Source organism: Phalangium opilio, unplaced genomic scaffold (genome assembly GCF_054372755.1).
Source record: "Phalangium opilio isolate 3A_F unplaced genomic scaffold, DU_Popi_V2 ptg000082l_1, whole genome shotgun sequence".
In the NCBI taxonomy this organism is placed as follows: Eukaryota; Metazoa; Arthropoda; class Arachnida; order Opiliones; family Phalangiidae; genus Phalangium; species Phalangium opilio.
The window spans coordinates 17,324,687-17,344,964 of record NW_028324189.1 but is presented as its reverse complement, the minus strand read 5'-3'; the positions used below and the strand labels follow the sequence as shown (position 1 = coordinate 17,344,964).

General features: G+C 43.6%; 15 non-coding genes across 15 annotated transcripts; all 15 read right to left on the bottom strand.

Annotated features, from left to right (window-relative positions):
• Positions 1-3,149: 3,149 nt before the first annotated feature.
• Positions 3,150-3,271, bottom strand: TRNAL-CAA (transfer RNA leucine (anticodon CAA)). The gene is made up of 2 exons: positions 3,234-3,271; positions 3,150-3,195 (listed from the first exon to the last, which is right to left on the bottom strand). It is a non-coding gene; the product is annotated as a tRNA-Leu (tRNA).
• A 442-nt stretch (positions 3,272-3,713) lies between these two features.
• TRNAL-CAA (transfer RNA leucine (anticodon CAA)) lies at positions 3,714-3,835 on the bottom strand. The gene is made up of 2 exons: positions 3,798-3,835; positions 3,714-3,759 (listed from the first exon to the last, which is right to left on the bottom strand). It is a non-coding gene; the product is annotated as a tRNA-Leu (tRNA).
• A 1,758-nt stretch (positions 3,836-5,593) lies between these two features.
• Positions 5,594-5,715, bottom strand: TRNAL-CAA (transfer RNA leucine (anticodon CAA)). The gene is made up of 2 exons: positions 5,678-5,715; positions 5,594-5,639 (listed from the first exon to the last, which is right to left on the bottom strand). It is a non-coding gene; the product is annotated as a tRNA-Leu (tRNA).
• A 437-nt stretch (positions 5,716-6,152) lies between these two features.
• On the bottom strand, positions 6,153-6,274 carry TRNAL-CAA (transfer RNA leucine (anticodon CAA)). Its single transcript has 2 exons — positions 6,237-6,274; positions 6,153-6,198 (listed from the first exon to the last, which is right to left on the bottom strand). It is a non-coding gene; the product is annotated as a tRNA-Leu (tRNA).
• A 1,567-nt stretch (positions 6,275-7,841) lies between these two features.
• On the bottom strand, positions 7,842-7,963 carry TRNAL-CAA (transfer RNA leucine (anticodon CAA)). The gene is made up of 2 exons: positions 7,926-7,963; positions 7,842-7,887 (listed from the first exon to the last, which is right to left on the bottom strand). It is a non-coding gene; the product is annotated as a tRNA-Leu (tRNA).
• A 1,760-nt stretch (positions 7,964-9,723) lies between these two features.
• Positions 9,724-9,845, bottom strand: TRNAL-CAA (transfer RNA leucine (anticodon CAA)). Its single transcript has 2 exons — positions 9,808-9,845; positions 9,724-9,769 (listed from the first exon to the last, which is right to left on the bottom strand). It is a non-coding gene; the product is annotated as a tRNA-Leu (tRNA).
• Positions 9,846-10,287: 442 nt separating this feature from the next.
• Positions 10,288-10,409, bottom strand: TRNAL-CAA (transfer RNA leucine (anticodon CAA)). The gene is made up of 2 exons: positions 10,372-10,409; positions 10,288-10,333 (listed from the first exon to the last, which is right to left on the bottom strand). It is a non-coding gene; the product is annotated as a tRNA-Leu (tRNA).
• Positions 10,410-12,167: 1,758 nt separating this feature from the next.
• TRNAL-CAA (transfer RNA leucine (anticodon CAA)) lies at positions 12,168-12,289 on the bottom strand. Its single transcript has 2 exons — positions 12,252-12,289; positions 12,168-12,213 (listed from the first exon to the last, which is right to left on the bottom strand). It is a non-coding gene; the product is annotated as a tRNA-Leu (tRNA).
• Positions 12,290-12,726: 437 nt separating this feature from the next.
• Positions 12,727-12,848, bottom strand: TRNAL-CAA (transfer RNA leucine (anticodon CAA)). The gene is made up of 2 exons: positions 12,811-12,848; positions 12,727-12,772 (listed from the first exon to the last, which is right to left on the bottom strand). It is a non-coding gene; the product is annotated as a tRNA-Leu (tRNA).
• Positions 12,849-14,044: 1,196 nt separating this feature from the next.
• TRNAL-CAA (transfer RNA leucine (anticodon CAA)) lies at positions 14,045-14,166 on the bottom strand. The gene is made up of 2 exons: positions 14,129-14,166; positions 14,045-14,090 (listed from the first exon to the last, which is right to left on the bottom strand). It is a non-coding gene; the product is annotated as a tRNA-Leu (tRNA).
• Positions 14,167-14,232: 66 nt separating this feature from the next.
• TRNAL-CAA (transfer RNA leucine (anticodon CAA)) lies at positions 14,233-14,354 on the bottom strand. Its single transcript has 2 exons — positions 14,317-14,354; positions 14,233-14,278 (listed from the first exon to the last, which is right to left on the bottom strand). It is a non-coding gene; the product is annotated as a tRNA-Leu (tRNA).
• Positions 14,355-15,172: 818 nt separating this feature from the next.
• Positions 15,173-15,294, bottom strand: TRNAL-CAA (transfer RNA leucine (anticodon CAA)). The gene is made up of 2 exons: positions 15,257-15,294; positions 15,173-15,218 (listed from the first exon to the last, which is right to left on the bottom strand). It is a non-coding gene; the product is annotated as a tRNA-Leu (tRNA).
• Positions 15,295-16,678: 1,384 nt separating this feature from the next.
• On the bottom strand, positions 16,679-16,800 carry TRNAL-CAA (transfer RNA leucine (anticodon CAA)). Its single transcript has 2 exons — positions 16,763-16,800; positions 16,679-16,724 (listed from the first exon to the last, which is right to left on the bottom strand). It is a non-coding gene; the product is annotated as a tRNA-Leu (tRNA).
• Positions 16,801-17,618: 818 nt separating this feature from the next.
• Positions 17,619-17,740, bottom strand: TRNAL-CAA (transfer RNA leucine (anticodon CAA)). Its single transcript has 2 exons — positions 17,703-17,740; positions 17,619-17,664 (listed from the first exon to the last, which is right to left on the bottom strand). It is a non-coding gene; the product is annotated as a tRNA-Leu (tRNA).
• Positions 17,741-19,124: 1,384 nt separating this feature from the next.
• TRNAL-CAA (transfer RNA leucine (anticodon CAA)) lies at positions 19,125-19,246 on the bottom strand. The gene is made up of 2 exons: positions 19,209-19,246; positions 19,125-19,170 (listed from the first exon to the last, which is right to left on the bottom strand). It is a non-coding gene; the product is annotated as a tRNA-Leu (tRNA).
• Positions 19,247-20,278: the final 1,032 nt, after the last annotated feature.

Genomic DNA, 20,278 nt, shown 5'->3' with positions numbered 1-20,278 from the left:
CGTGAAAACATATTTACTCACGCGCATTCTTTATCCATGCGAAAATTATGCCGATTTCGATTAAATTACGCGAGTCATTAAGTAAATTCGCGTGGATTTCACGGGCGTGTAGCGATATGAACATTTAACAAAAGCCGTAATTTTAAGCGTGTTTCGTGATTTGCACGCTTCTCATTCGGAATTTGTTGACAGCGGATTACCAAATGAGCAATTGATTGGTTTAGCGGTGTCAAAATTGAGCGGTGCTATGAAAATGGTCTATTGGATCAATCGGCAGTAGGAAGTGGAACTGCTAAAAATTGCCATTTTACTATCGGTTCCACGAGCAGTAACGTAACTCGATACGTAGCTCTTGAACTCGCCATTATGTGCTCAAGAGTAGTTGTATAATAATTAGCAGCTATCAAGCGTTATTAGTCTATGCGCGTGAACGCCAGTTGAGGCATAGAATTATTGAAGAAGACTCAAGTAGCACGACAACGCTGACGATTCGTTCATTAAGAAAGTTAACGAACCTTTTGTTGATGTACTTCAGAGCTTTAGGATTCATTGTTGCATTGTTAATTGGGAGCACTAGCGGTTGTTGCAAGTACTTGGCCGAACCAAGATGAAAATGCAATGCTTTCAGCTTTGGCTCACCGAAGTGCATTAACAAGCCCATCTGTAAAGTAGGTAAATCTCCAAACCATATTTGCTTTCCTGACAGTAAGTCTCTCGCTTTAAGCACTTGGGTTTTTGTCTCTCGCTGATGCCACAGAGTTTTCATTTCAGTCTGTTAGAATTGAAATTATATTAATATACTTTATGAATGAGATTAAAGTGTTCAAAAATCTCTACCGATGGTTTAACACTGTCTTCTACTAACTCAGAAATGAAAACTTTGATGTCGGGTACTTTCAATAAATCCGGAATTCCGTTAATATTTTCCTTCTTCTGAGACGAGAAATTGGCTTTCAAAACTCCGTTGAACAAATTAACGAAAAGCACAATTATCAAGAGATAAACTCCAACGCTGAAGCGAATCGCCAGTGACGAAGGAACGTCGAAGCCTGCACCGACACAAACCAATAGAAACATTGAGTGGTCGAAGGCACTGTTCATTTTGCTTGACTAAAACCATTCCCTGTACTGGACGTGTAGGTGTGTCTGTGTGCTGCATTCTTACAACCAAGGGGACCGCGTTCGCAGTTTGCAAATGAACCAAACGTGTTCGCAAATTCAATACCGCATTCATGGTTCAAGGAAGTTCGAAAAATTGTATTTCACTACCTTGCTATTCCGCGTGGCTTTAAAGTATAAGGGCGGTTTTTTTAGAGCTCCGCATTATGTCTCCATGTTATGAACGCCATTATCCACAGAACTTGCTTGTTAAATAGGATTATATCCACAACTTTGTTTATAAATAACCGTTTATCCAATAATTTACGGAAAATGGATAGAAAATGCCGAGCTGTAAGGGTTATTTTTAGCCATATCGTAGTGTACGATAGGCTCTTAGTTTGACCCGAGCCGTCGTAGTAGTAGTAGTAGTAGTAGTAGTAGTAGTAGTAGTAGTGGCCGGGGTTGTCGCTTCGTTATCGTCAGATTTTAGCTTAAAAGGAACTTTATATTACCACAACCCACCCATTGGGGTAACTGGGCTCGGTTAGAGATTTAATTTTAATTAAAATTTTTTCAAGTCAGACCCGGGAATCGAACCCGGGACGCTGGCGCAATAGACAGTCATTCTAACCACTAAACCATAGAGACTTGATAGAAACTCCGAGTTTTCTATTATTTATTTTTATCTCTAAAATGTCGGGATGATGTGGGGTGGGGTACCTCTTAATCTGTGGGGTCAGATACTTTTGAATTTTTATCTGTGGGGTCGGATACTTTTGAATTTGTATGTTTGGGGTTTTTATATTTATTTTCTTTTTATGTATGTGCTAATTAAATAGATAACGATTTTCCCCGTTTTTCGTTCTCGTTCGGTAGCTATCGTCATCTATGTTATGTTTGACTGGAACGTTTTGGCGGTTAATTCAAATGTGGGTTTAGATAGAGCTAACATAGTGTTAAATGAGCGTTATGCGTTTGATCATTTTAGCATTGCTAAAGGTAATTCGAGGGGATAATCACTAAAATGCGTAATCACTATAACTAAACTTTCTCTTTCAAAGGTTTCTGGGCATAAGTCCTTGTTAGAAATTTATAAGATGCGATAAGTGTGCATCGGCATAAGTCTATGTTGTAAACTCATCGAGGGGATTATCACTAAAAACTATCTGTTCTTCGATTCGCCGAAATATTAGAATTACAGCATAAGTAAATTTATACGGTTATAATTTAATCACTGTTTAGAGTAGGGAATCGAGGGGCTATTCACTCTGATTTTATGCACGGTAAATCATTTAAGCATTGAAAAAGATAGCGCTATTCACTCATTAGGGTAAGGTATAGAGGGGTTATCCACTCATTAGGGTAGGGTATAGAGGGGCTATTCACTCGTACGATATGGCCACTATTACGAGCCCTTGGGCCGTCTTGTTTTCTTTTCTTTTGATTGGATGTATTTTTAACTTTGCGCGTCCATCATAGATGGCGTGCAAAATTGATAGATTTATGCGGTATCTTTGGTGTTTAGTGTTTACGCGTGTGACGATGCGAGAGGGGCAAAAGGGCTCACGCTGGCTTCGAAATTTTTTTTCTCTCCAACAATTCGCTTATGTGACGTCACACTAGACCACCGCTGCTCTGCTTGGTATAGGAATCAGGGCGCGAGCTTTAAAATTTTGTAAGTAACTGCCCCTTAATTTCCTTAATTTGAAAAGCCCGACCCGGCCCGGCCCGATAAATTTTTCGACTCTGGATACTCTACCTTTTCCCAAAATGGCTCCGCTCGGCCATCCTGACGTGGCTTTATGTAATTTGGACGTTTTAAAATTACATCGCTTCCAGTTATTTTCAAAAAACACATCGTGTCAGAAGTGGGATTCGAACCCACGCCCTCAAACGAGGACGAGAATACACAGATTCACATCGTGAACGAAGGAAGCTAAGCCCCTTGAGTCTGGCGCCTTAGACCGCTCGGCCATACTGACGTAGTTTTATGTATATTGGACGTTTTAAAATTACATCTCTTCTAGTTATTTTCATAAAACACATCGTGTCAGAAGTGGGATTCGAACCCACGCCCTCAAACGAGGACCAGAATACACAGATTCACATCGTGAACGAAGGAAGCTAAGCCCCTTGAGTCTGGCGCCTTAGACCGCTCGGCCATCCTGACGTAGTTTTATGTAATTTGGACGTTTTAAAATTACATCTCTTCCAGTTATTTTCAAAAAACACATCGTGTCAGAAGTGGGATTCGAACCCACGCCCTCAAACGAGGACAAGAATACACAGATTCACATCGCGAACGAAGGAAGCTAAGCCCCTTGAGTCTGGCGCCTTAGACCGCTCGGCCATACTGATGTGGTTTTATGTAATTTGGACGTTTCAAAATTACATCTCTTCTAGTTATTTTCATAAAACACATCGTGTCAGAAGAGGGATTCGAACCCACGCCCTCAAACGAGGACCAGAATACAGTGATTCACATCGTGAACGAAGGAAGCTAAGCCCCTTGAGTCTGGCGCCTTAGACCGCTCGGCCATACTGACGTAGTTTTATGTATATTGGACGTTTTAAAATTACATCTCTTCTAGTTATTTTCATAAAACACATCGTGTCAGAAGTGGGATTCGAACCCACGCCCTCAAACGAGGACCAGAATACACAGATTCACATCGTGAACGAAGGAAGCTAAGCCCCTTGAGTCTGGCGCCTTAGACCGCTCGGCCATCCTGACGTAGTTTTATGTAATTTGGACGTTTTAAAATTACATCTCTTCCAGCTATTTTCAAAAAACACATCGTGTCAGAAGTGGGATTCGAACCCACGCCCTCAAACGAGGACAAGAATACACAGATTCACATCGCGAACGAAGGAAGCTAAGCCCCTTGAGTCTGGCGCCTTAGACCGCTCGGCCATACTGATGTGGTTTTATGTAATTTGGACGTTTCAAAATTACATCTCTTCTAGTTATTTTCATAAAACACATCGTGTCAGAAGAGGGATTCGAACCCACGCCCTCAAACGAGGACCAGAATACAGTGATTCACATCGTGAACGAAGGAAGCTAAGCCCCATGAGTCTGGCACCTTAGGCCGCTCGGCCATCCTGACGTGGTTTTATGTAATTTGGACGTTTTAAAATTACATCGCTTCCAGTTATTTTCAAAAAACACATCGTGTTGAAAGTGGGATTCGAACCCACGCCCTCAAACGAGGACGAGTATACACAGATTCACAACGTGAACGAAGGAAGCTAAGCCCCTTGAGTCTGGCGCCTTAGACCGCTCGGCCATCCTGACGTGGCTTTATGTAATTTGGACGTTTTAAAATTACATCGCTTCCAGTTATTTTAAAAAAACACATCGTGTCAGAAGTGGGATTCGAACCCACGCCCTCAAACGAGGACGAGAATACACAGATTCACATCGTGAACGAAGGAAGCTAAGCCCCTTGAGTCTGGCGCCTTAGACCGCTCGGTCATACTGACGTGGTTTTATGTAATTTGGGTGTTTTAAAACTACATCTCTTCCAGTTATTTTCAAAAAACACATCGTGTCAGAAGTGAGATTCGAACCCACGCCCTCAAACGAGGACGAGAATACACAGATTCACATCGTGATCGAAGGAAGCTAAGCCCCTTGAGTCTGGCGCCTTAGACCGCTCGGCCATACTGATGTGGTTTTATGTAATTTGGACGTTTCAAAATTACATCTCTTCTAGTTATTTTCATAAAACACATCGTGTCAGAAGAGGGATTCGAACCCACGCCCTCAAACGAGGACCAGAATACAGTGATTCACATCGTGAACGAAGGAAGCTAAGCCCCATGAGTCTGGCACCTTAGGCCGCTCGGCCATCCTGACGTGGTTTTATGTAATTTGGACGTTTTAAAATTACATCGCTTCCAGTTATTTTCAAAAAACACATCGTGTCAGAAGTGGGATTCGAACCCACGCCCTCAAACGAGGACGAGAATACACAGATTCACAACGTGAACGAAGGAAGCTAAGCCCCTTGAGTCTGGCGCCTTAGACCGCTCGGCCATCCTGACGTGGCTTTATGTAATTTGGACGTTTTAAAATTACATCGCTTCCAGTTATTTTAAAAAAACACATCGTGTCAGAAGTGGGATTCGAACCCACGCCCTCAAACGAGGACGAGAATACACAGATTCACATCGTGAACGAAGGAAGCTAAGCCCCTTGAGTCTGGCGCCTTAGACCGCTCGGTCATACTGACGTGGTTTTATGTAATTTGGACGTTTTAAAATTACATCGCTTCCAGTTATTTTAAAAAAACACATCGTGTCAGAAGTGGGATTCGAACCCACGCCCTCAAACGAGGACGAGAATACACAGATTCACATCGTGAACGAAGGAAGCTAAGCCCCTTGAGTCTGGCGCCTTAGACCGCTCGGCCATACTGACGTGGATTTATGTAATTTGGACGTTTTAAAATTACATCTCTTCTAGTTATTTTCATAAAACACATCTTGTCAGAAGTGGGATTCGAACCCACGCCCTCAAACGAGGACCAGAATACACAGATTCACATCGTGAACGAAGAAAGCTAGGCCCCTTGAGTCTGGCGCCTTAGACCGCTCGGCCATCCTGACGTAGTTTTATGTAATTTGGACGTTTTAAAATTACATCTCTTCCAGTTATATTCAAAATACACATCGTGTCAGAAGTAGGATTCGAACCCTCGCCCTTAAACGAGGACCAGAATACACAGATTCACATCGTGAACGAAGGAAGCTAAGCCACTTGAGTCTGGCACCTTAGGCCGCTCGGCCATCCTGACGTGGTTTTATGTAATTTGGACGTTTTAAAATTACATCTCTTCCAGTTATATTCAAAAAACACATCTTGTCAGAAGTGGGATTCGAACCCACGCCCTCAAACGAGGACCAAACAGATTCACATCGTGAACGAAGGAAGCTAAGCCCCTTGAGTCTGGCGCCTTAGACCGCTCGGCCATACTGACGTGGATTTATGAAATTTGGACGTTTTAAAATTACATCTCTTCCAGTTATTTTCATAAAACACATCGTGTCAGAAGTGGGATTCGAACCCACGCCCTCAAACGAGGACCAGAATACACAGATTCACATCGTGAACGAAGAAAGCTAGGCCCCTTGAGTCTGGCGCCTTTGACCGCTCGGCCATCCTGACGTAGTTTTATGTAATTTGGACGTTTTAAAATTACATCTCTTCCAGTTATTTTCATAAAACACATCGTGTCAGAAGTGGGATTCGAACCCACGCCCTCAAACGAGGACCAGAATACACAGATTCACATCGTGAACGAAGGAAGTTAAGCCCCTTGATTCTTGCGCCTTAGACCGCTCGGCCATCCTGTTGCGGTCTTATGTAATTTGGACGTTTTAAAATTACATCTCTTCCAGTTATTTTCATAAAACATATCGTGTCAGAAGTGGGATTCGAAAACACTCCAGCAAACGAGGACCAGAATACAGCGATTCACATCGTGAATCAATGAAGCTAAGCCCCTTGAGTCTTGCGCCTTAGACCGCTCGGCCATCCTGTCGTGGTCTTATGTAATTTGGACGTTTTAAAATTACATCTCTTCCAGTTATTTTCATAAAACACATCGTGTCAGAAGTGGGATTCGAAAACACTCCCGCAAACGAGGATCAGAATACAGCGATTCACATCGTGAACGAAGAAAGCTAGGCCACTTGAGTCTGGCACCTTAGGCCGCTCGGCCATCCTGACGTGGTTTTATGTAATTTGGACGTTTTAAAATTACATCTCTTCCAGTTATTTTCATAAAACACATCGTGTCAGAAGTGGGATTCGAACCCACGCCCTTAAACGAGGACCAGAATACACAGATTCACATCGTGAACGAAGGAAGCTAAGCCCCTTGAGTCTGACACCTTAGACCACTCGGCCATCCTGACGTGGTTTTACGTAATTTGGACGTTTTAAAATTACATCTCTTCCAGTTATTTTCATAAAACACATCGTGTCAGAAGTGGGATTCGAACACACGCCCTTATACGAGGACCAGAAAACACAGATTCACGTTGTGAATGAAGGAAACTAACCCCCTTAAGTCTGGCGCCTTAGACCGCTGGGCCCTCCTGAAGTGGTGTCTTTTAATTTTGACGTTTTATAAATTACATCTCTTTTAGTTAATTTATTAAAACATATCGTGTCAGAAGTGGGATTCGAACCCACGCCCTTATACGATGACCAGAAAACACAGATTGACGTTGTGAACGAAGGAAACTAAGCCCCTTGAGTCTGGCGCCTTAGACCGCTCGACCATCCTAACGCGGTCTCTTGTAATTTGGACGATTTATAAATTACATCTCTTCTAGTTAATTTCATAAAACATATCGTGTCAGAAGTGGGATTCGAACCCACGCCCTCAAACGAGGACGAGAATACACAGATTCACATCGTGAACGAAGGAAGCTAATTCCCTTGAGTCTGGCGCCTTAGACCGCTCGGCCATACTGACGTAGTTTTATGTATATTGGACGTTTTAAAATTACATCTCTTCCAGTTATATTCAAAAAACACATCTTGTCAGAAGTGGGATTCGAACCCACGCCCTCAAACGAGGACCAAACAGATTCACATCGTGAACGAAGGAAGCTAAGCCCCTTGAGTCTGGCGCCTTAGACCGCTCGGCCATACTGACGTGGATTTATGAAATTTGGACGTTTTAAAATTACATCTCTTCCAGTTATTTTCATAAAACACATCGTGTCAGAAGTGGGATTCGAACCCACGCCCTCAAACGAGGACCAGAATACACAGATTCACATCGTGAACGAAGAAAGCTAGGCCCCTTGAGTCTGGCGCCTTTGACCGCTCGGCCATCCTGACGTAGTTTTATGTAATTTGGACGTTTTAAAATTACATCTCTTCCAGTTATTTTCATAAAACACATCGTGTCAGAAGTGGGATTCGAACCCACGCCCTCAAACGAGGACCAGAATACACAGATTCACATCGTGAACGAAGGAAGTTAAGCCCCTTGATTCTTGCGCCTTAGACCGCTCGGCCATCCTGTTGCGGTCTTATGTAATTTGGACGTTTTAAAATTACATCTCTTCCAGTTATTTTCATAAAACATATCGTGTCAGAAGTGGGATTCGAAAACACTCCAGCAAACGAGGACCAGAATACAGCGATTCACATCGTGAATCAATGAAGCTAAGCCCCTTGAGTCTTGCGCCTTAGACCGCTCGGCCATCCTGTCGTGGTCTTATGTAATTTGGACGTTTCAAAATTACATCTCTTCCAGTTATTTTCATAAAACACATCGTGTCAGAAGTGGGATTCGAACCCACGCCCTTAAACGAGGACCAGAATACACAGATTCACATCGTGAACGAAGGAAGCTAAGCCCCTTGAGTCTGACACCTTAGACCACTCGGCCATCCTGACGTGGTTTTACGTAATTTGGACGTTTTAAAATTACATCTCTTCCAGTTATTTTCATAAAACACATCGTGTCAGAAGTGGGATTCGAACCCACGCCCTCAAACGAGGACCAGAATACACAGATTCACATCGTGAACGAAGGAAGTTAAGCCCCTTGATTCTTGCGCCTTAGACCGCTCGGCCATCCTGTTGCGGTCTTATGTAATTTGGACGTTTTAAAATTACATCTCTTCCAGTTATTTTCATAAAACATATCGTGTCAGAAGTGGGATTCGAAAACACTCCAGCAAACGAGGACCAGAATACAGCGATTCACATCGTGAATCAATGAAGCTAAGCCCCTTGAGTCTTGCGCCTTAGACCGCTCGGCCATCCTGACGTGGTTTTATGTAATTTGGACGTTTTAAAATTACATCTCTTCCAGTTATTTTCATAAAACACATCGTGTCAGAAGTGGGATTCGAACCCACGCCCTTAAACGAGGACCAGAATACACAGATTCACATCGTGAACGAAGGAAGCTAAGCCCCTTGAGTCTGACACCTTAGACCACTCGGCCATCCTGACGTGGTTTTACGTAATTTGGACGTTTTAAAATTACATCTCTTCCAGTTATTTTCATAAAACACATCGTGTCAGAAGTGGGATTCGAACACACGCCCTTATACGAGGACCAGAAAACACAGATTCACGTTGTGAATGAAGGAAACTAACCCCCTTAAGTCTGGCGCCTTAGACCGCTGGGCCCTCCTGAAGTGGTGTCTTTTAATTTTGACGTTTTATAAATTACATCTCTTTTAGTTAATTTATTAAAACATATCGTGTCAGAAGTGGGATTCGAACCCACGCCCTTATACGATGACCAGAAAACACAGATTGACGTTGTGAACGAAGGAAACTAAGCCCCTTGAGTCTGGCGCCTTAGACCGCTCGACCATCCTAACGCGGTCTCTTGTAATTTGGACGATTTATAAATTACATCTCTTCTAGTTAATTTCATAAAACATATCGTGTCAGAAGTGGGATTCGAACCCACGCCCTCAAACGAGGACGAGAATACACAGATTCACATCGTGAACGAAGGAAGCTAATTCCCTTGAGTCTGGCGCCTTAGACCGCTCGGCCATACTGACGTAGTTTTATGTATATTGGACGTTTTAAAATTACATCTCTTCTAGTTATTTTCATAAAACACATCGTGTCAGAAGTGGGATTCGAACCCACGCCCTCAAACGAGGACCAGAATACACAGATTCACATCGTGAACGAAGGAAGCTAAGCCCCTTGAGTCTGGCGCCTTAGACCGCTCGGCCATCCTGACGTAGTTTTATGTAATTTGGACGTTTTAAAATTACATCTCTTCCAGTTATTTTCAAAAAACACATCGTGTCAGAAGTGGGATTCGAACCCACGCCCTCAAACGAGGACAAGAATACACAGATTCACATCGCGAACGAAGGAAGCTAAGCCCCTTGAGTCTGGCGCCTTAGACCGCTCGGCCATACTGATGTGGTTTTATGTAATTTGGACGTTTTAAAATTACATCTCTTCTAGTTATTTTCATAAAACACATCGTGTCAGAAGAGGGATTCGAACCCACGCCCTCAAACGAGGACAAGAATACACAGATTCACATCGTGAACGAAGGAAGCTAAGCCCCTTGAGTCTGGCGCCTTAGACCGCTCGGCCATACTGACGTAGTTTTATGTATATTGGACGTTTTAAAATTACATCTCTTCTAGTTATTTTCATAAAACACATCGTGTCAGAAGTGGGATTCGAACCCACGCCCTCAAACGAGGACCAGAATACACAGATTCACATCGTGAACGAAGGAAGCTAAGCCCCTTGAGTCTGGCGCCTTAGACCGCTCGGCCATCCTGACGTAGTTTTATGTAATTTGGACGTTTTAAAATTACATCTCTTCCAGCTATTTTCAAAAAACACATCGTGTCAGAAGTGGGATTCGAACCCACGCCCTCAAACGAGGACAAGAATACACAGATTCACATCGCGAACGAAGGAAGCTAAGCCCCTTGAGTCTGGCGCCTTAGACCGCTCGGCCATACTGATGTGGTTTTATGTAATTTGGACGTTTCAAAATTACATCTCTTCTAGTTATTTTCATAAAACACATCGTGTCAGAAGAGGGATTCGAACCCACGCCCTCAAACGAGGACCAGAATACAGTGATTCACATCGTGAACGAAGGAAGCTAAGCCCCATGAGTCTGGCACCTTAGGCCGCTCGGCCATCCTGACGTGGTTTTATGTAATTTGGACGTTTTAAAATTACATCGCTTCCAGTTATTTTCAAAAAACACATCGTGTTGAAAGTGGGATTCGAACCCACGCCCTCAAACGAGGACGAGTATACACAGATTCACATCGTGAACGAAGGAAGCTAAGCCCCTTGAGTCTGGCGCCTTAGACCGCTCGGCCATCCTGACGTGGCTTTATGTAATTTGGACGTTTTAAAATTACATCGCTTCCAGTTATTTTAAAAAAACACATCGTGTCAGAAGTGGGATTCGAACCCACGCCCTCAAACGAGGACGAGAATACACAGATTCACATCGTGAACGAAGGAAGCTAAGCCCCTTGAGTCTGGCGCCTTAGACCGCTCGGTCATACTGACGTGGTTTTATGTAATTTGGGTGTTTTAAAACTACATCTCTTCCAGTTATTTTCAAAAAACACATCGTGTCAGAAGTGAGATTCGAACCCACGCCCTCAAACGAGGACGAGAATACACAGATTCACATCGTGATCGAAGGAAGCTAAGCCCCTTGAGTCTGGCGCCTTAGACCGCTCGGCCATACTGATGTGGTTTTATGTAATTTGGACGTTTTAAAATTACATCTCTTCTAGTTATTTTCATAAAACACATCGTGTCAGAAGAGGGATTCGAACCCACGCCCTCAAACGAGGACCAGAATACAGTGATTCACATCGTGAACGAAGGAAGCTAAGCCCCATGAGTCTGGCACCTTAGGCCGCTCGGCCATCCTGACGTGGTTTTATGTAATTTGGACGTTTTAAAATTACATCGCTTCCAGTTATTTTCAAAAAACACATCGTGTCAGAAGTGGGATTCGAACCCACGCCCTCAAACGAGGACGAGAATACACAGATTCACAACGTGAACGAAGGAAGCTAAGCCCCTTGAGTCTGGCGCCTTAGACCGCTCGGCCATCCTGACGTGGCTTTATGTAATTTGGACGTTTTAAAATTACATCGCTTCCAGTTATTTTAAAAAAACACATCGTGTCAGAAGTGGGATTCGAACCCACGCCCTCAAACGAGGACGAGAATACACAGATTCACATCGTGAACGAAGGAAGCTAAGCCCCTTGAGTCTGGCGCCTTAGACCGCTCGGTCATACTGACGTGGTTTTATGTAATTTGGACGTTTTAAAATTACATCGCTTCCAGTTATTTTAAAAAAACACATCGTGTCAGAAGTGGGATTCGAACCCACGCCCTCAAACGAGGACGAGAATACACAGATTCACATCGTGAACGAAGGAAGCTAAGCCCCTTGAGTCTGGCGCCTTAGACCGCTCGGCCATACTGACGTGGATTTATGTAATTTGGACGTTTTAAAATTACATCTCTTCTAGTTATTTTCATAAAACACATCTTGTCAGAAGTGGGATTCGAACCCACGCCCTCAAACGAGGACCAGAATACACAGATTCACATCGTGAACGAAGAAAGCTAGGCCCCTTGAGTCTGGCGCCTTAGACCGCTCGGCCATCCTGACGTAGTTTTATGTAATTTGGACGTTTTAAAATTACATCTCTTCCAGTTATATTCAAAATACACATCGTGTCAGAAGTAGGATTCGAACCCTCGCCCTTAAACGAGGACCAGAATACACAGATTCACATCGTGAACGAAGGAAGCTAAGCCACTTGAGTCTGGCACCTTAGGCCGCTCGGCCATCCTGACGTGGTTTTATGTAATTTGGACGTTTTAAAATTACATCTCTTCCAGTTATATTCAAAAAACACATCTTGTCAGAAGTGGGATTCGAACCCACGCCCTCAAACGAGGACCAAACAGATTCACATCGTGAACGAAGGAAGCTAAGCCCCTTGAGTCTGGCGCCTTAGACCGCTCGGCCATACTGACGTGGATTTATGAAATTTGGACGTTTTAAAATTACATCTCTTCCAGTTATTTTCATAAAACACATCGTGTCAGAAGTGGGATTCGAACCCACGCCCTCAAACGAGGACCAGAATACACAGATTCACATCGTGAACGAAGAAAGCTAGGCCCCTTGAGTCTGGCGCCTTTGACCGCTCGGCCATCCTGACGTAGTTTTATGTAATTTGGACGTTTTAAAATTACATCTCTTCCAGTTATTTTCATAAAACACATCGTGTCAGAAGTGGGATTCGAACCCACGCCCTCAAACGAGGACCAGAATACACAGATTCACATCGTGAACGAAGGAAGTTAAGCCCCTTGATTCTTGCGCCTTAGACCGCTCGGCCATCCTGTTGCGGTCTTATGTAATTTGGACGTTTTAAAATTACATCTCTTCCAGTTATTTTCATAAAACATATCGTGTCAGAAGTGGGATTCGAAAACACTCCAGCAAACGAGGACCAGAATACAGCGATTCACATCGTGAATCAATGAAGCTAAGCCCCTTGAGTCTTGCGCCTTAGACCGCTCGGCCATCCTGTCGTGGTCTTATGTAATTTGGACGTTTTAAAATTACATCTCTTCCAGTTATTTTCATAAAACACATCGTGTCAGAAGTGGGATTCGAAAACACTCCCGCAAACGAGGATCAGAATACAGCGATTCACATCGTGAACGAAGAAAGCTAGGCCACTTGAGTCTGGCACCTTAGGCCGCTCGGCCATCCTGACGTGGTTTTATGTAATTTGGACGTTTTAAAATTACATCTCTTCCAGTTATTTTCATAAAACACATCGTGTCAGAAGTGGGATTCGAACCCACGCCCTTAAACGAGGACCAGAATACACAGATTCACATCGTGAACGAAGGAAGCTAAGCCCCTTGAGTCTGACACCTTAGACCACTCGGCCATCCTGACGTGGTTTTACGTAATTTGGACGTTTTAAAATTACATCTCTTCCAGTTATTTTCATAAAACACATCGTGTCAGAAGTGGGATTCGAACACACGCCCTTATACGAGGACCAGAAAACACAGATTCACGTTGTGAATGAAGGAAACTAACCCCCTTAAGTCTGGCGCCTTAGACCGCTGGGCCCTCCTGAAGTGGTGTCTTTTAATTTTGACGTTTTATAAATTACATCTCTTTTAGTTAATTTATTAAAACATATCGTGTCAGAAGTGGGATTCGAACCCACGCCCTTATACGATGACCAGAAAACACAGATTGACGTTGTGAACGAAGGAAACTAAGCCCCTTGAGTCTGGCGCCTTAGACCGCTCGACCATCCTAACGCGGTCTCTTGTAATTTGGACGATTTATAAATTACATCTCTTCTAGTTAATTTCATAAAACATATCGTGTCAGAAGTGGGATTCGAACCCACGCCCTCAAACGAGGACCAGAATACACAGATTCACATCGTGAACGAAGGAAGCTAATTCCCTTGAGTCTGGCGCCTTAGACCGCTCGGCCATACTGACGTGGATTTATGAAATTTGGACGTTTTAAAATTACATCTCTTCTAGTTATTTTCATAAAACACATCTTGTCAGAAGTGGGATTCGAACCCACCCCCTCAAACGAGGACCAGAATACACAGATTCACATCGTGAACGAAGAAAGCTAGGCCCCTTGAGTCTGGCGCCTTAGACCGCTCGGCCATCCTGACGTAGTTCTATGTAATTTGGACGTTTTAAAATTACATCTCTTCCAGTTATATTCAAAATACACATCGTGTCAGAAGTAGGATTCGAACCCTCGCCCTTAAACGAGGACCAGAATACACAGATTCACATCGTGAACGAAGGAAGCTAAGCCCCTTGAGTCTGACACCTTAGACCGCTCGGCCATCCTGACGTGGTTTTACGTAATTTGGACGTTTTAAAATTACATCTCTTCCAGTTATTTTCATAAAACACATCGTGTCAGAAGTGGGTTTCGAACCCACGCCCTCAAACGAGGACAAGAATACACAGATTCACATCGTGAACGAAGGAAGCTAAGCCCCTTGAGTCTGGCGCCTTAGACCGCTCGGCCATACTGACGTGGTTTTATGTAATTCGGACCTTTTAAAATTACATCTCTTCTAGTTATTTTCATAAAACACATCGTGTCAGAAGTGGGATTCGGACACACGCCCTCAAACGAGGACCAGAATACACAGGTTCACATCGTGAACGAAGGAAGCTAAGCCCCTTGAGTCTGGCACCTTAGGCCGCTCGGCCATCCTGACGTGGTTTTATGTAATTTGGACGTTTTAAAATTACATCTCTTCCAGTTATATTCAAAAAACACATCTTGTCAGAAGTGGGATTCGAACCCACGCCCTCAAACGAGGAACAGAATACACAGATTCACATCGTGAACGAAGGAAGCTAAGCCCCTTGAGTCTGACACCTTAGACCGCTCGGCCATCCTGACATGGTTTTATGTAATTTGGACGTTTTAAAATTACATCTCTTCCAGTTATTTTCATAAAACACATCGTGTCAGAAGTGGGATTCGAACCCACGCCCTCAAACGAGGACCAGAATACACAGATTCACATCGTGAACGAAGAAAGCTAGGCCCCTTGAGTCTGGCGCCTTTGACCGCTCGGCCATCCTGACGTAGTTTTATGTAATTTGGACGTTTTAAAATTACATCTCTTCCAGTTATTTTCATAAAACACATCGTGTCAGAAGTGGGATTCGAACCCACGCCCTCAAACGAGGACCAGAATACACAGATTCACATCGTGAACGAAGGAAGTTAAGCCCCTTGATTCTTGCGCCTTAGACCGCTCGGCCATCCTGTTGAGGTCTTATGTAATTTGGACGTTTTAAAATTACATCTCTTCCAGTTATTTTCATAAAACATATCGTGTCAGAAGTGGGATTCGAAAACACTCCAGCAAACGAGGACCAGAATACAGCGATTCACATCGTGAATCAATGAAGCTAAGCCCCTTGAGTCTTGCGCCTTAGACCGCTCGGCCATCCTGTCGTGGTCTTATGTAATTTGGACGTTTTAAAATTACATCTCTTCCAGTTATTTTCATAAAACACATCGTGTCAGAAGTGGGATTCGAAAACACTCCCGCAAACGAGGACCAGAATACAGCGATTCACATCGTGAACGAAGAAAGCTAGGCCACTTGAGTCTGGCACCTTAGGCCGCTCGGCCATCCTGACGTGGTTTTATGTAATTTGGACGTTTTAAAATTACATCTCTTCCAGTTATATTCAAAATACACATCGTGTCAGAAGTGGGATTCGAACCCTCGCCCTTAAACGAGGACCAGAATACACAGATTCACATCGTGAACGAAGGAAGCTAAGCCCCTTGAGTCTGACACCTTAGACCACTCGGCCATCCTGACGTGGTTTTACGTAATTTGGACGTTTTAAAATTACATCTCTTCCAGTTATTTTCATAAAACACATCGTGTCAGAAGTGGGATTCGAACACACGCCCTTATACGAGGACCAGAAAACACAGATTCACGTTGTGAATGAAGGAAACTAACCCCCTTAAGTCTGGCGCCTTAGACCGCTGGGCCCTCCTGAAGTGGTGTCTTTTAATTTTGACGTTTTATAAATTACATCTCTTTTAGTTAATTTATTAAAACATATCGTGTCAGAAGTGGGATTCGAACCCACGCCCTTATACGATGACCAGAAAACACAGATTGACGTTGTGAACGAAGGAAACTAAGCCCCTTGAGTCTGGCGCCTTAGACCGCTCGACCATCCTAACGCGGTCTCTTGTAATTTGGACGATTTATAAATTACATCTCTTCTAGTTAATTTCATAAAACATATCGTGTCAGAAGTGGGATTTGAACCCTTGCCCTCAAACGAGGACCAGAATACACGGATTCACCTTGTGAACGAAAAAACTAAGCCCCTTAAGTCTGGCGCCTTAGACCGCTCGGCAATCCTGACGTGGTCTATTGTAATTTGGACGTTTTATAAATTACATCTCTTGCCGTTAATTTATTAAATTATATCGTGTCAGAAGTGGGATTCGAACCCACGCCCTCAAACGAGGACCAGAATACACAGATTCACATCGTGAACGAAGAAAGCTAGGCCCCTTGAGTCTGGCGCCTTAGACCGCTCGGCCATCCTGACGTAGTTCTATGTAATTTGGACGTTTTAAAATTACATCTCTTCCAGTTATATTCAAAATACACATCGTGTCAGAAGTAGGATTCGAACCCTCGCCCTTAAACGAGGACCAGAATACACAGATTCACATCGTGAACGAAGGAAGCTAAGCCCCTTGAGTCTGACACCTTAGACCGCTCGGCCATCCTGACGTGGTTTTACGTAATTTGGACGTTTTAAAATTACATCTCTTCCAGTTATTTTCATAAAACACATCGTGTCAGAAGTGGGTTTCGAACCCACGCCCTCAAACGAGGACAAGAATACACAGATTCACATCGTGAACGAAGGAAGCTAAGCCCCTTGAGTCTGGCGCCTTAGACCGCTCGGCCATACTGACGTGGTTTTATGTAATTCGGACCTTTTAAAATTACATCTCTTCTAGTTATTTTCATAAAACACATCGTGTCAGAAGTGGGATTCGGACACACGCCCTCAAACGAGGACCAGAATACACAGGTTCACATCGTGAACGAAGGAAGCTAAGCCCCTTGAGTCTGGCACCTTAGGCCGCTCGGCCATCCTGACGTGGTTTTATGTAATTTGGACGTTTTAAAATTACATCTCTTCCAGTTATATTCAAAAAACACATCTTGTCAGAAGTGGGATTCGAACCCACGCCCTCAAACGAGGAACAGAATACACAGATTCACATCGTGAACGAAGGAAGCTAAGCCCCTTGAGTCTGACACCTTAGACCGCTCGGCCATCCTGACATGGTTTTATGTAATTTGGACGTTTTAAAATTACATCTCTTCCAGTTATTTTCATAAAACACATCGTGTCAGAAGTGGGATTCGAACCCACGCCCTCAAACGAGGACCAGAATACACAGATTCACATCGTGAACGAAGAAAGCTAGGCCCCTTGAGTCTGGCGCCTTTGACCGCTCGGCCATCCTGACGTAGTTTTATGTAATTTGGACGTTTTAAAATTACATCTCTTCCAGTTATTTTCATAAAACACATCGTGTCAGAAGTGGGATTCGAACCCACGCCCTCAAACGAGGACCAGAATACACAGATTCACATCGTGAACGAAGGAAGTTAAGCCCCTTGATTCTTGCGCCTTAGACCGCTCGGCCATCCTGTTGAGGTCTTATGTAATTTGGACGTTTTAAAATTACATCTCTTCCAGTTATTTTCATAAAACATATCGTGTCAGAAGTGGGATTCGAAAACACTCCAGCAAACGAGGACCAGAATACAGCGATTCACATCGTGAATCAATGAAGCTAAGCCCCTTGAGTCTTGCGCCTTAGACCGCTCGGCCATCCTGTCGTGGTCTTATGTAATTTGGACGTTTTAAAATTACATCTCTTCCAGTTATTTTCATAAAACACATCGTGTCAGAAGTGGGATTCGAAAACACTCCCGCAAACGAGGACCAGAATACAGCGATTCACATCGTGAACGAAGAAAGCTAGGCCACTTGAGTCTGGCACCTTAGGCCGCTCGGCCATCCTGACGTGGTTTTATGTAATTTGGACGTTTTAAAATTACATCTCTTCCAGTTATATTCAAAATACACATCGTGTCAGAAGTGGGATTCGAACCCTCGCCCTTAAACGAGGACCAGAATACACAGATTCACATCGTGAACGAAGGAAGCTAAGCCCCTTGAGTCTGACACCTTAGACCACTCGGCCATCCTGACGTGGTTTTACGTAATTTGGACGTTTTAAAATTACATCTCTTCCAGTTATTTTCATAAAACACATCGTGTCAGAAGTGGGATTCGAACACACGCCCTTATACGAGGACCAGAAAACACAGATTCACGTTGTGAATGAAGGAAACTAACCCCCTTAAGTCTGGCGCCTTAGACCGCTGGGCCCTCCTGAAGTGGTGTCTTTTAATTTTGACGTTTTATAAATTACATCTCTTTTAGTTAATTTATTAAAACATATCGTGTCAGAAGTGGGATTCGAACCCACGCCCTTATACGATGACCAGAAAACACAGATTGACGTTGTGAACGAAGGAAACTAAGCCCCTTGAGTCTGGCGCCTTAGACCGCTCGACCATCCTAACGCGGTCTCTTGTAATTTGGACGATTTATAAATTACATCTCTTCTAGTTAATTTCATAAAACATATCGTGTCAGAAGTGGGATTTGAACCCTTGCCCTCAAACGAGGACCAGAATACACGGATTCACGTTGTGAACGAAAAAACTAAGCCCCTTAAGTCTGGCGCCTTAGACCGCTCGGCAATCCTGACGTGGTCTATTGTAATTTGGACGTTTTATAAATTACATCTCTTGCCGTTAATTTATTAAATTATATCGTGTCAGAAGTGGGATTCGAACCCACGCCCTCAAACGAGGACCAGAATACACAGATTCACATCGTGAACGAAGAAAGCTAGGCCCCTTGAGTCTGGCGCCTTAGACCGCTCGGCCATCCTGACGTGGTTTTACGTAATTTGGACGTTTTAAAATTACATCTCTTTCAGTTATTTTCATAAAACACATCGTGTCAGAAGTGGGTTTCGAACCCACGCCCTCAAACGAGGACAAGAATACACAGATTCACATCGTGAACGAAGGAAGCTAAGCCCCTTGAGTCTGGCGCCTTAGACCGCTCGGCCATACTGACGTGGTTTTATGCAATTTGGACCTTTTAAAATTACATCTCTTCTAGTTATTTTCATAAAACACATCGTGTCAGAAGTGGGATTCGGACACACGCCCTCAAACGAGGACCAGAATACACAGATTCACATCGTGAACGAAGGAAGCTAAGCCCCTTGAGTCTGGCACCTTAGGCCGCTCGGCCATCCTGACGTGGTTTTATGTAATTTGGACGTTTTAAAATTACATCTCTTCCAGTTATATTCAAAATACACATCGTGTCAGAAGTGGGATTCGAACCCTCGCCCTTAAACGAGGACCAGAATACACAGATTCACATCGTGAACGAAGGAAGCTAAGCCCCTTGAGTCTGACACCTTAGACCACTCGGCCATCCTGACGTGGTTTTACGTAATTTGGACGTTTTAAAATTACATCTCTTCCAGTTATTTTCATAAAACACATCGTGTCAGAAGTGGGATTCGAACACACGCCCTTATACGAGGACCAGAAAACACAGATTCACGTTGTGAATGAAGGAAACTAACCCCCTTAAGTCTGGCGCCTTAGACCGCTGGGCCCTCCTGAAGTGGTGTCTTTTAATTTTGACGTTTTATAAATTACATCTCTTTTAGTTAATTTATTAAAACATATCGTGTCAGAAGTGGGATTCGAACCCACGCCCTTATACGATGACCAGAAAACACAGATTGACGTTGTGAACGAAGGAAACTAAGCCCCTTGAGTCTGGCGCCTTAGACCGCTCGACCATCCTAACGCGGTCTCTTGTAATTTGGACGATTTATAAATTACATCTCTTCTAGTTAATTTCATAAAACATATCGTGTCAGAAGTGGGATTTGAACCCT